The sequence below is a fragment of the Hyperoodon ampullatus genome, assembly GCF_949752795.1.
Source record: "Hyperoodon ampullatus genome assembly, chromosome: 12".
Classification (NCBI taxonomy): Eukaryota; Metazoa; Chordata; class Mammalia; order Artiodactyla; family Ziphiidae; genus Hyperoodon; species Hyperoodon ampullatus.
The window spans coordinates 2,477,074-2,492,343 of NC_136925.1; positions in this window are offsets into that span (position 1 = coordinate 2,477,074).

Here is a 15,270-nt window from a genome sequence, read left to right on the forward strand (position 1 = left end):
AGAGTTACCTTGTCTGAAGTTGGTATTCTATTTATATCCAACAGGACATAATAACACGGCTTAGCTGTGAGTGCCAGGCCAACTTCTGAATGTCTTTGGTTGCTTTATTATCCCATCTTGATTTCTTCAATAACTGCCCATACCTGGGACCCTTTCTCTCTCTAGCTGCTGGAGAAGCCAACCAGCCCATGCTTGGGAGATAAATTCATGAAGAATTGAACTCAGTCATTTCATTGAAGTCCTTTAGAATTTTTTCCCATTTGGAGGGAAGAACAATCATATTTTATAAAGTAATAATAATATTTTATAGTTTAAATTGAGCTCCAACTCTTTCTTAAAGCCCTTTTGCATTGAGTTTATTTTGTTTTCCTAGGAATAAGTCCCTCTTTGGGATTTTGGTTTTCTGATCATATTTGTACTGTCCTTTAGTGAAGTTGTTTTTTACTACTTAATACCTGCTTGTCTGATGCCTTGTTAGTCTGTCTGTCTTGAATGGTGTTTGTCTATAGGGAGAGGATGAGCCCATAAATCTGTTCTCAAGCCAGCCTGGGGGTTGATATGTTCAGAAAATTTCTTATCTGCTTCCTTTGGACAAACTTGGTCCCAGGTCACCATTTCAAAACCTTATAAGGACTTCTTCCTCAATCTTGTTTTTGTGTTCCTGAGAATAGTTTCTGTTTTAGCTTCATCTACCCAGAATCAGGAGGTTTTGTCTGGTTCCTGATAGGTGATGGTTGGTCATTGACCAAGCTCCAGTGCCAAAAGCTCACTCAAACACCCATCTCACAGACACTTTGTGAGCTCATGGCATCTTTTCAATCTAAAACTGTGCCTCTTCCAGGCCATACACCTGCTTCCTTTATGTTTTCTCACTATAATGCTAACCCGTGTGCATACTTTTCTCTCATAATTCCACCAAAGACAATTTGGAATTATAGTGCTCACCCTGGGGATCTTTTGATCTGGACAAAGTTGTTCATCTGAGAGGCAGCTTAAACCAAAAAGAAACAAAATTTTGACTGTCCAATGGTCTACTTTCTTTACTTGGTATGAGGAGACTTCTAAACACAACTGGGATTTAAAAAATGCCTCCTTCGAGATTCTTTAGCACAGGCTGATGCAAAATGTAAGAAACATATCTCTTCTTGTGGAACTATTCCAATGCTTTCCTTCTATATTGCACTCTTTCCCTGACATCCTTTGCTTTAACCCTCAGACTCTTGTTCAAGATTTTTAGAGTGATGATCAAAAATTTCATGTCAGAACAGCTGGATGAAGAGATTGAACTTTTCTGGAATATTCTTTCATTTGGACACTGGGGTCCTGTTTGATTTCTTCTTCATGGGTACACAGGAAAGCTACATATTCCAGCTGCTTGGGAAGCTGTGTTGGAGTCATATGACTATGTTTTGGCCAAAGGGATATAGGGACAATGACGTATGCCACTTCCAGGCATGGCTATAAAACCCCCTGCATAATCACCTCACATTCACTCTCACTTTCTTTGGCAACCTTGATAGCCACCTTTTTAAGATGGCAATGTCACAAAATGGAAGAAGCTTAGATCCTAAGTCATCACTTGGAAGAAATCCACCAGGAGAATCATCAGACCATAATGTAGGTGAGAAACACATTGTTACTGTGTTAAGGCACAGAGATTTGGGGGTTATTTGTTTCAGCAGCTGATATTATTCCTCCTCATTGATGCAGTGCCCAAGTAATAACTCTCTGGTCCCATTTTTGGACTGAATAGATAATAAATATGAAGATAGAAAAAGGTACTTGAGAAAATAGAACATTATTTAGAGACAAAAACATATCTAGAAATCTAATTAGACATCTCACTTCATACATTTTAAACTTAAAGTTTGATACATTGATAAAGTTTTATTAAGCAGGTGAAAATTATGTCAATTGCTATTAGTAAATAGAAGTTTTTTGAAAGAAGGCTAATTTGGCTTTTGAAGATTTCTTAAGTGGCCTCATTGATTTAGCAAACATTTATTTGACACCTACTATATGACAGGAACTCTCCTGAGTACTAGTGATACAGCAGTATAAGAAGGAGATAGGAGATTATTCTAATGGAGAAGGAAAAACAAATAAATGAATAAACAATTACAGTATTTATATTTTAGGGGGTTATAAGAATTGGATGAGAAATAAATCAGAAAAGGTGCTGGGGGGCTAGTAGAGAATCGTGCTTTTAGATAGGGTGGCCAGGGAAGCACTCAGAGGAGGCAGTTTATGAGCAGAGACTTAACTCAGGTGAGGCAGCAAGCCCTACGAGAGCATGATTACAGAAAGAGCAACCAGACAAAGGCCCTGAAATGGGAGGATGCCACACATGCTAGAGGAACAGCAGGAGGCTACTGTGGCCAGAAAGGAGCAAAGATGGGAGGAACTCTAGGAAATGAGGTCAGATGAGTGATGTGATCCAGATCCTGACCAGCCTTGTAGACCATTGTACAACACTTGGTTTTTGCTTTGATGGGTCAAAAAGCCACTGGAGGGTCTTTAGCATGATGCATCAACTGATGTTCATTTTAACACAACCACTCTGGCTGCTGGGTTGAGATTAAACTATAGTGGGCAAGATGGAAGGGGAGATACTGGTTAGGAGACTGTAACTGGAATCTGGATAAGAAATGGCGGTGGCTTGGGCCAGGGTAGTAGCAGTGATGGTAGTCAGAAGATCCTGCACATATTTATCAGTAGGTCCAGCAAGATTTGCTTTTAGACTGGATGTGATGTGTGAAAAAAAGAGAGAGGAATCAAGAATGGCTCGAAATGGGAGGATGGATTTGTCATTAACTTAGAAGGTTAAGACTGTGGGATAATAGGTTTTGGGGGGTAAGAATAGAATTTCAGCTTTGGTTTTGTTAAGGTTGAGATGCCTCTTAGACATCCCCATATTCGAGAGAGCACCCACAATTTAACTTTACTAATATAACATCTTGAACAGTTTGCTGTTTGCTTACTGTGTTATTCTTTCTTTCAAAGAGATTTTGATCTCCTTGAAAACAGGGATAATATTTTAGATTCGTTCTTTATCTTCCACATTGTCAAGCACAATTTTGAAACCCATCGTTTCTCTGTAAGTCTGTTGATTTATTATGTAAAGAATCAGATGAATGTATAATAAATCAGACATGTGAATTGTTTCATGTAGACTATGTTTAAGAATTCATGTTAGTATTGTTTATGTGTTAGCAGGCTCATGTGCCTTAATATTCAAAGAACACAAGGAAAAAAAATGTTTGGCAGATAGAAGAGAAAAGCTCTCTAGTAATTAAATCCTGCATGGAAAACGTTACCTGAAGTGACTCCTGAACAATACACACATTTACAGGAAGAATCTCGTTTGTATTAAGTCTGCATTTCAGCTCATTCACAATGAGAGCTCATGTCTTAGGAGGCATAGCCAGGAAATATGCTAGAGACCCAGGGACTGAGCCCAGTTAGGTGGGACCCTGGCAGGCAGGCATGTTAAGAGCAATCTTTCCTGCATCTTGCAATGTTGATGGTGGGATTTTATTACCACACCAAGAGTTCAAAACCAAATTATGATGAAATGAAATGACCTAAGTAAATGGCCCTTTCTTTAAAAAAATCTCTCATATGTGTTCTGGAAGGAAAGAGTTCATTTTATCATTTTTTTGTTATCTTTGAATAGAGTATTCAGCCAAGTAACTTGATTCAGGTGTAACATAATCTGTGATCTTGTGAACCTAAATGTAAACACTCCCAGTGGATGCCAAATTAAACTGCTTTCAGTTTGTCTCATTCTCTGATACTAATTCCCGGACACAACAGGTACTTAATATGTACTGGTTGACTTGAATTAACTTGGTATAAAATGAAAAAAATATGTAGGGAGGTGAGACTGTAACTTTCACCTTTCCATGGGTCGGGATAACTCAGAACACTCAGAGAAACTTGAAAAAAATGACACAAAGGAAAGATTTTACTTCTTATGAAAAATTGGGAAAAAATACATATGGTATTGTTAAACTAAAAAATATAGCTTATGTTAGCTAGAAGACATCAGTTATGTTCAAATGGTGCATTTTGTCATTATTCTGTTAATTCAATTTCAGGTATTAGGTTCATGCTGAGACCAAAGTTGAATCCAAGGCTATGATCTGGTCTTACATACACCAGGAGATTCCTCATGTTGGTATATGTCTCCCCAAACAGAGTATGTGACTAAGCACTGATATAAAGGCATGTGTTAATTCTTTCCTTCATTAATGATGTTATGGAAAGTTCTTATGCATTTGGAAAGGATAAAATTTCCCCTCACCTCTGTACATTATTCCCTTAGTTGTCCAGTTTGATTTATTTTAATATTAGCTGGCTTTGCCAGTTTAGGATGAATTATAAAAATGATAAATAACAACAGGTTTTTTGTTGTGGCTTGACTTTTTGTTTCTTAGGAGGAAAAATTATTACTTGGTATGACTGTTTTACAGCGTAATGAAGAATTCATTTAGGGTCCTGGGTTTGAGGGTAGGGGCAGGGTGGGAAGTGGGACCCATTTTCTGATACTTTGCAATCTAGAGCCACTTATATTCTAAGGCAGAATCTCTCCAAGAAAGTAAGGTTAACATAGATAACTTTCTCTGCTAGATTCAGTTGAATTTTGTGGTCTTTGTGTTAATAAAGTAAAGTTTCGGGAAAGGATAAAAGTCCTGCAAAAGCAATTAGAATCAAAATGAGTCATAGTGCTAAAAGGTGAATTTGCTTGTCTACATTTACAGTACATACGTCATTCCAATGATTCTTAACTAATCAACAGTATCACCATGGTTTTTTTTGTTACTGTCACAAATCTGTTGTACTTATTTAAGAGAATATTTTTATTTTGAATTTTACATGTGGGCTGATAAAAGGAGGCTAGAACATTTTAAGAAAAGAAATTTCACATTACAATATCATTAATTTTTTATGAAACTTAGTCTCTAAAATGTGCTTGTTTAGAATCGTGTCCAGTAGTATCTTACGATTTCTGCATATGCAGAACTGTGCCTATTTGTTTGGCTGAGGCCATATATGTTCACTTTTTGTGTCTACATTTTGGTCACTAAGTCCAACTAAACTTCCTAATATAGAAGACTTTTTTCAGGAGACAAATGTCCAAATAGCTAATAAATGTTATACCTTTCCATATTGGCTTGGCAATAAACAGGCAGGGAATAAAAAGGATTTCAATATAAATCCTTCACTGAAGCTGTTATTATTTTGAGCTAATCATATTAGAAATGCAGCTATTAAACTCCAAAAGAGCAAATCACTATTAGGAATGCAAAATAAACAACAGTACATCATTCCTGACATCTGTAATTATTTATAATTCTCCTAAATCCACCCCCCCCCATTATTAGGCAAGCTTGGATTAAAACCCTTAAGCATTTATTTGATATTAGTTGAGATCGCATTAATAGTTCTTTGCTAGAGAGCAAAGTAGCTCCCTTTCCAGTGGGACTCTGATGAGATCTTGACCCCGTTGACTTTGGGATAGTTGAACCCAATGGGTCTACTCCTTCATTTGCACGGGGAAGAGAACCTGGCACTTTGACTACACTGCCCATCTGCTCTCTAGAACTTAAAGGCACAGGTCCCTCGATCTCAATTCCTGTGGTTGGAAATCATACTGGTCCAGGTACCCATTTCCTACAGAAACAATATGGAAAGAATCTGTACTCCTGCAAAATAATACTTCTTGGAAAAAGTCTTTTGGGTTTGGAACAACTATTTTGATAAGCTGAATGGGGAGGAGATGGAGATGCCTGAATGAAACTAATGGTGTTTCCCTAGGAGTCTTTACAGAGCTACGTTTCTCTGCTACCTTCGGATGAATGGTGTCATCTTTATACAAGAATTTTTATCATTATTTCTTTAGCTTTTTTCTTTCTGCCCTGTATGGAGGTGAGAGGAATATAAGAGTGTGGGGGGCAGAGTTGGTTTGGCAAAGTCGAGGAGAGAGCTTACAGAGGGGTTGAGTGTAACTGCTATTAAAGCAACAGAGTCTGGAGAAGAGCAGGATTTGAGGGTGGTTTGCCTTGAATTGTGCTATATATAAATCCCCTATTTCATTTGTGCTCTGACATCTTTAGCAAACTCAAACTTGCTCAACAATACTGCGTATGAGTGGGCTTCTCCAGGCAGAAGTTGAGAGTACAAGAGAACTGACTTCAGCGTTACGCCAGAGAGGAAAATCTTTTGGCAAAATCAAATGAGGAGTAAAATAGACTGACCAGCAACTAGAATCTATTTTTGTTTGCCATGTAATTACAATTGGAGATGCAAGCCAAGATATATTGCCTCTCTAGTTCCTCTGCAGGAATGACTCCCAGCAGTGAACATGGAGTGCCATTTTAGGAAATGATAAACCTGGCAGACTCTGTCTGCATGGGCATATCCAGAATATTCTGCTCCATTCTTTTAGTGTGAGCATTTTCCTGGGGCTGATGAGACATGGTGATGGCAGGAGACACATGTGGCCAGATTCCAACCTGAAGGAAGCAAATCTAGACCTGTTGTCAGAGAAAATTCCTGGAACTAGGAACACTTCAAGCTAGTTTGGGAAAAAAGAGGCAATGGCATTTGTAAAGTTCTTCCTCCAGAGTGGGCCTGCAGAATCAATGTGGATTCTTGACCAACACCACATATTTTCACATTTAAACCCAAAGTGATACATGTGAAATGCTACTCAATTTTGAAATCTTTATTATCTGAGCCAATCCCAGGCCATCAGAATAACCTGCTGACCACTAAAGTTTCTCAAATGCTTTGTTCACAACCACATATAGACTCCATGAAGTCTTACCTTCCATTAGCATTTAACCCTGAAATGACTTGTATAGTCCCCCTATTTGTGAGGAGGTTTCCATGATGCTGTGATTAAACACTTTAGTGACTTTTTGAGTTTTTTCCCTTCAATGGAAAGATAAATGTCTAGCTTTCAGTTGAACAAATTCAGAGCTGGTTTGATACTGATCTCCAAATAGATTTCAATTCAATGAAACTAATACTGATTAATTCTTTGTATAATACAAGCTTTATGCTAGGTGCTAAAGTAACTTAGGGAATCTAAAAATAGTGTCTGTTATTCAGCTATTCTTATGGAATTGGTTCAGATTTGTACAAACCTTCACTTATTCAAAAGACTTTTGTAGTAGATAACTTGAGATTGTCTCTGTGAAGGTTCCCTACAGTATATTCACCCCATAGACTTTTGCCTTTATCAACCATGGTGGTCTAACAACAGTAGCAAAGGATCCTATTTTAGTTTTCTTTAAAAAATTTTTATTGAGCATGTCTTTGACTTTTTTCACACTCATGGTCATTTATATGGATGTTGCAAAATATTAAGTCAGTTGATCCTGGCCCTTGTGATGTATCTTAGCTCCTGGACTTTATCATTAATTTGAAAAATGAAAGTCACTTGTCACCAAGTGGTACTACAGCAGTTTCTGTCTTTAACAGAGGGTATTTTATTTCATTTTTTTACACTTTTCTGAAATTTTATTTTTTTTTATTGAAGTATAGTTGATTTACAATGTGGTGTTAGTTTCAGATGTACAGCCAAGCAGTAAAGTGATTCAGTTATACATTTTTATGTATTCTTTTTCAGATTCTTTTCCATTATAGGTTATTATACGATACTGAATATAGTGCGCTGTGCTCTACAGTAGGTCCTTGTTGATTATCTATTTTATAAATAGTTGTATGTATCTGTTAATCCCAAACTCCTAATTTATCCCTCTCCCCCTTTCCCCTTTGGTAACTATAATTTTGTTTTCTATGTCTGTGAGTCTATTTCTGTTTTGTAAATAAGTTCATTTTTATCATTTTTTCTTTTAGATTCCACATATAAGTGATATCCTATGATATTTGTCTTTCTCTGTCTGACTTACTTCACTTAGTATGACAATCTCTAGATCCATCCATGTTTCTGCAAATGGCTGAGTAATATTCCATTGTGTATATAAACCACATCTTCTTTATCCATTCCACTGTCATGGACATTTAGGTTGCTTCTGTGTCTTGCCTATTGTAAATAGTGCTGCTATGAACATTGGGGTGCATGTGACAGAAGGTATATTAAGTGGCACACACTCTCAAGGGAGCACTTCCTTTCAGAAATGCTACACTCTATATCCATAATCCTGTTGGAAGAGCAGTGATTCTGTGTAACTCAGTTTGTGCAGGATTGATTTGTTAGAACTGAGTCTGCATTACCAGTATTCTGTTGACCTTTATGGCAAGAGCTTTCCGCTTGCATATTACAGTAGCCTTTCTAAAGGGATTTCTTTTTTTAACTCCCATTATACAAATAGCAATACAGTCCTACTGGCTAGGTAACTTTCATTGGCTATTTAATGGCAAAATGTTAAAATTGACTTCAATCAAGGTTACCTTTATTCAGTCAAGAATACCTTTGAAAGACTTCACTGAGAATTCTCCATAGAAGTAAATTCCATATTATATTGCCCAAGAAATTTCCAAAGTGGTGTGTATTCATTGCCTTCACTAGATTTTTAATTTAAGCCATTAAATTCTCTAAAATGTCCAACATACAGTAAAAGAGTCCTTTTTAATAGTCATGAATTTACCAAACGTGTGCATTCTAGGAGAGATCCTATAGTGAAATATCTTGAAGACATACCGATTAGGTTCCTCTTGATTGTTTTCAACATGGAGTAGTGTTTTCGGCATTTGAGTTTTGGGGATTCATCTCACCCCACACTCTTTGCTTTGCTCCAGCATATTTACTTTAATCAGAGTCAGCTCAAGTTTCACATGGAAACTCCAAGTCTGCTTATCAGGGTGCACCTGTTTGCCAGTTTAGGTTGAACTTATGATTGTATGACTTGCAGCTTATTACCTCTCTCTAGTTTATTTTTTCAATAGGCTGCCGTTCTGGTCACCAGAAGATGTTGAGATAGTGGAAAATAGTCAGGGATAAGCAAAAGTTCTGCAATATTTATTAACTGAGACTAGAACTAGTCTGAAGCAATTCTCTCTTCATTCTTCAATCCCATTATTTGTAATTAGGAAATCAAAAGGTTATAACAATACGAATAATATATAATGTTAATATTGTACTATATGTTACCTCTAGTTATCAATAACTTCAGTTTATCTGGTAAAATATATTTCTTGTGTAAGGTATTGGCATGGAGAGGAAATATTGAGGAGCTAGAACATGCAGTTTCTTCCTCTTGTACAATTAAGACTATAAGATCTCATTTGATAATAATATATTTAATGAGAGGACACAGCCTAATAATATACATTGTTAGGCACCAATTTATCAGGGTAACTCCTGGATGCATAAGAAAATATTCTTGTATTCCTACTATGTGGATGGAAGAAATTCAGTTCAGAAACATTAAGCACTAATTGATTATATGGTAGACACTTGGAATACAACATCGCATAAGATGGACACCTCATTCAAGGAACTCACGACTGCATGGGGGAATTGATCTAATCCCAACTAAATAGTCTGGGAAAGGGAGGCAGCCTTAGCCATCCATTGCTTCAACTCCCTGGAATAAAACCTGGCATTGCAACCCTTAAAAAAATATCTACGATCACATTTTCTTTTTGGAATTGGTTAGAAAAACATATAAATCAGACATCTGAAGTATGCACACAGAATTCTTGAAGCCATAAAGACAGTGATTTTCCTTAGTTTGCATCTAATAAAATAGAAAAGCAACCCACTTGACAGAAAGTGGGCTTCCTGAAGGCTCTGGCAGAGCCAGGTCTGCTGTACACAGTGCTGTACATTCAGAGAACAGCACTGTGTTGATACCCTGCAATAAATGGGGCTCCGCTGTTGCTGCTGCTGCCCCTACTAACTAAAGGAAGCACTTCCAAGATACCTTTTCCAGGGCTAAGATTTTAATGACTTTCCTTAGTTCTGGTGGTTCACTCTAGCAAAGTACAGATAGCTCTTGGCAGCACATGTGGAAGGGTCGTCCATGGACCTCTGAGTGCCATTGTGGGGCTTCCAGGGAAGAGTGCCAAGTGCTTTTTACAGTCTCAAAACAGCCACATTGGTTGGAAGGTGGAGATTGTTAATCATTTTTCACGATGAAAACAATCTTTGATCTTCCTATATTTTTGCTTTGTTCCAGTTCACACTCCTTTTAAGAGAGCCTTAAAAGGAAGGCTCTCTTGGCACTCTAGAACCCTCTATTGGTAATAATAAGCATTTTTGCCTCAAGGGAACTGTGAAGAGAGATGGAGATAAGGAGCACATCGTAGCCATTTTAGTTTTAACTTATTTTATGAAATGTTCCCCCCCACACACACACACACACAATTTTTCTTTCAGGGGTTTAGCTGTGCTTCTGCTTTATTGATAGAGCACAACTTTGCTAGGGAAATGGATAGAACATTAGAGAAAGACATGAAAGATTTAGTCCTCAAATAAACAAACAGAAAATGTGTGAAGCGCTTTGACAATAATGGAATGGAAATTATGAATGTATGCATGTTTCTAGCATTTTATTCCTTCCTCACGTACCACCTGCTTCTACTTAGCCTCAGAGGGTATGAGGTGTGAGAGTATTTTATGCTCTCATGATGTACAATCGGGAAGAAATGGGGAGGAAAGAATGGGATCGAAGTAGAAGAGCTAGGGAATCTTTAAGGAGAAACATTAGGAAGCCCCTTTGGTGTGAGGAAAGTGGGTTGGAGGGAGAAGGACTTCATGGAGTGTTATTGTGGTCTGTAGGGTCCCTGTTCGATATTTAGTAGATTTCATGTGAAAATTATGAGTAATGATGAAAGAGATTTTTGTCTTCTGGATGGGATTTTCTCAACTGTCGTACCATGCCAAGAAGCTGCATCACGTGAATAGTGAATAACCACTTACTGAGTCATCTATTCAAAGATAACTTTACTTAGTTTAGTATCCTTTCTGGGTATTTCACCTCATCAAGGTTTTCTTTAATTTTTATGGCATGTCTTCCATGGATCCCTTTGAAACAGAGCCTGACCAAGAGTTCAGGTGCCCTTGATTTATGGAGGGGGTGGTCTTCAGAAAAACCTCTCTAGGAGGGAGTGAGGCCGAGTAAGGAAGGAGAAAGAGGCAAGTGAAGATGTGGTTTCAGGTCAAGTCCAGTCTTGGTCTGATGCATGCGGGAAGCGTTGGACTCTTCACTGCACTGAAGAGTGCATTCTTGTACCATAGTCCCTCAGCCATGGGTGTGCTAAAGAAAAAGTTATCCATGACACTTGTTAAAGATGATAAGGCCGACTTTGTTCCTGGAAGATTACTACAATGGGGTTTTGTAGTAGGGAAAAGAGATCGGACTCAATTCTGACTCCAACAAGGACAAGTGGAAATTTATAACCAAGGAGCAGGGTCAGTGGGTGAAAAATTACTAAGGAATAAGGGTTTTTTTGTTTTTGTTGTGTTTTTTGTTTTTTTTGTTTTTTTTGTTTTTTTTTTGCTAAACTGACTCAACAGAATTCTTGCTGCAGGCAGGCCAGGGTGATAAGATAATATCAAGGGTAGGGGATGAGAAATGTCATCAGATAGAGGGGGTGTTCAGATACCAAGGCCGGAGGATTTTTGCCAAATGGACTAAGCCAGATTCTTGCTTGAACTGGATTCTACATGGACAGACTGGGAGGTCCAAGGTCCAGCTAGTGGAGCAGAGGGTTCCAAGGAGCCTGATGGAAGCTCAGTTAAGGGAGAGGGCCTTTGCCAGGGGGTGCATATTCCTCCTGGGTGAAGTGGCTTCCGCTAGCTCAGGGCAGTTTTCTGGAGGAGGGCAACATCTATGAGCTGGTAGCCACCAACCCTCACTGCAGCTGGGGCATGGGTAGATGCACCAGATTGGTAAAGGTGAAGCACCAGGATTTGAATTTATAAGAGCTCTGGCACAGAGTTGCATCTGCACAAGGCAGATGAAGTTGGCATCTGTGCTGTGCAATTTAAAGAAGTATAGTATTTTTCTCTTCATGTCAGTCAGACCACGTGATATCTGGACTCCTTTACAGGGACCTTTAAGACTTGTGCCACGGTCTCCAGCCTCATTTAAGGACACTGTATTCCTCACATTTTATCTTTATCATATACCAAGCTTCTTTGATTCCCTAAATCCACCATCTCTTCTCTCATCCATACCCTACTCCTTCCTCATAGGTACTTTCATTTGACTGTTTCCTACCATTCTTCTTGCCATAACTTAGATATCACTCCCTCCTGGAGGCTTTTCTTCGTACCCTGAATTAGACATCCCCTTCCAGCCTCCTAAGGCACTTTGTACTGCCCTTCATAGTAATTTCCAGAATACATTTTAATTGCTGGTTGGCTTCTTTATCCGTGCATCCTTATAGACTACAAGTCTATGAGAGCAGACATTAGCACCCGGCAAATAGTAAGTACATGCATTATGAATTTATATATGAATATACAGAATAAATAAAAGAATATCTAAAATTTTCATTTTTATGAGAATGAATCTTTCTGTTAAAATGTACAATAATACAAAACACAGATTAACCCACACATCTAAAAGAAGACCTTCTAAGTCAAATGTAATTTTTGGCAAGATCAAGAAAGAGCTAGTGAATCCCAATGATTAGGCTGCAGATTTAGGTAAACAGTGTATCTCCCACACAATAGTAAATCTGTTTTTCTAATGTATATGGCTACTGTCCTGCCTCATAATATGCCCGTCTGTATGAAAGCATATCTGCAATCAGGGTAGTGTTTATCTGTGCATCATCCAAAAAGAAATGAAAAAGTCCAAGTATCATTGAGGAGGGATATGATAGAGGTCTACACAGTTTTTATCTTTAAAGAGAACCTATTCAGGAAAAGGCTGGCAACTGCTTGCCTAGAGCAAAACCACTTCATCGGATGGATCTGGATACTAGTACTGGTACAGTATGATAAGGAAGGGCGTGAGCTTTAGAGTCAGACAGGCTTTTGGTTTAGTGCCAGCTCTGATGCCAGGGTGACCTTGGGTGACACCATCACCATCCTCATTCTACAGGTTCCTCGTTTGTAACAGCTGCTGTGGAAAGGCAGTGAGATTATGCTTGTGATAGGCTGAACACCGTATCAGAGCACAGTTAAAGCTCATGGCCTTTGCTAGTTCGCACCATAACACATCGTGGTGGGACAGCATGGGGTCGGGGGGTAATTGCTTAGCCTGATGTGTGTGAGACTCCTGGCCAGCTTCATGAGAGGAGGTATCCTTCAGTAGAATGATGAGGGAGTACAACGGACCACAGAATCCACACATCGTTCCACTGTGCCTTGTTCAGACCTGCATGTAGAGTGTAAGAGTGTAATGACCATTGCTACATCTATTGAGCATTTTCTGTGTGTCAGGCACTTTAACTTACACTCTCTCTAGTTTTTACATTGTGTGAAAATTACATACTATCATCTCAATTTTACATACATGAAAAATAGGCTCAGAGACATCAAAGAATTTGCCAAGCTACTACAGCCATGAAATGACAGAGCCAGGATTGGACCTAGATTTATCTAGCTGAAGGCAAACGTTAAGGTTAATTTTAGAAAAAAAAAATATATATATATATTTGAGGGGAAAATGAAACCCAGGATCTCGGCACTGCCTTTTCTTTTCCTCCGGTCCTGTTAGCAAGCCATTAGAATGTCACTAAAAAGTAATTTTGTTATGATTTCCCTTGACCCTGGTCTCCAAGGTGACTCCGCACCGTATCTCATTCCAGCTTCTCTAAGTGCTGGGGAACGGGTATGCTTTAGTTTCCTTTTTTTTTTTTTTTTTTTGCGGTACGCGAGCCTCTCACTGCTGTGGTTTCTCCCGTTGCGGAGCACAAGCTCTGGTTGCACAGGCTCAGCGGCCATGGCTCACGGGCCCAGCCGCTCCGTGGCATGTGGGATCCTCCCGGACCGGGGCACGAGCCCGTGTCCCCTGCATCGGCAGGCGGACTCTCAACCACTGCGCCACCAGGGAAACCCTTGGGCTCCTTTTGACTCGTTCTTTTTCTCTGTAATTTACTCTGCACTGTCCACCCATATACTGGATATACATCAACCTTACCACCACAGGAAGCATCCACTTAAAGATACTTTTTCTGACTCTTCATTTTATATATTTGGCAAACGATAAAGATGTTCTCTGCACAAGAAAAAGGATACTACTGTATAAAGGCTCCTTATTTGAGATGTGAAAGCAGTAACTTTTAATGCTTAATAATCTTATATCTATTCCATTTTTCCCTTGGTTTATGTTGCTGTTTGACAGCTCTTTGTGGTGTGGAATATCAGGAAATGGGAGTATTTGGCATGAATCATTTTCAGTAGGAATTTTATTAGTCTTTTATTTTTCACCATATTGTAAATTTTCTGACATAACGTATATTGTAAAGTTTGCTGACATAATTGTATTATAATCAGGACACATCTCACTACTTTTTTTTTTTTTTTTTTTTTTTTTGCGTTACGCGGGCCTCTCACTGCTGTGGCCTCTCCCCTTGCGGAGCGCAGGCTCCGGACGCACAGGCTCAGCGGCCATGGCTCACGGGCCCAGCCGCTCCGCGGCACGCGGGATCCTCCCGGACCGGGGCACGAACCCGCGTCCCCCGCATATGCAGGCGGACTCTCAACCACTGCGCCACCAGGGAAGCCCTCACTACTTTTTAATAGACCAACGTAGCATCAGAAAATTCCAGGGCTAGACGGGATACTAATAATTATAAAATCTAGTTTCTCAAAGTGTATTCCAGTGTTCAAGGTTCTCACTATCTCCACCTTCTCTGTAAAACGACGACAGAATGTTTGCATGCTTAAGTGAACTGTGGAAACAGTGATTTAGGATGAATTACAAAGGTTTCTTCTAAGCATCCGCTTGGCTAATCCACACTGCCTCTCTAACAGGGAACACAGGGTACAGGATTGCTCAAGTTCACTGTGTTTAACCACCCCCCCCTTATCCCACTCCACCCCCACCCATCTTTCATGGACCATCATATGGGGCCAGTATGCCTCAGAATACACTGATCTATTCAAATATTTGCCTGCAGATTAGGAAACTAAGCCCCAGAGAAGTTAATTATCACCCACTGTGAGACCATGGGCGCCTCCATGTATTCTTTACTTTTGTTGCTGAAATCTATTCACCTGTCCTTTAGGCCTGGGCATAGCAGTCAGACTAGAGAAGGCTTACCCTGCAGGCTACAGAAACTTTGGTAAAATCAAATAATAGTCTGAAATATCAAGGTAGAATCATTTCTGAAAAA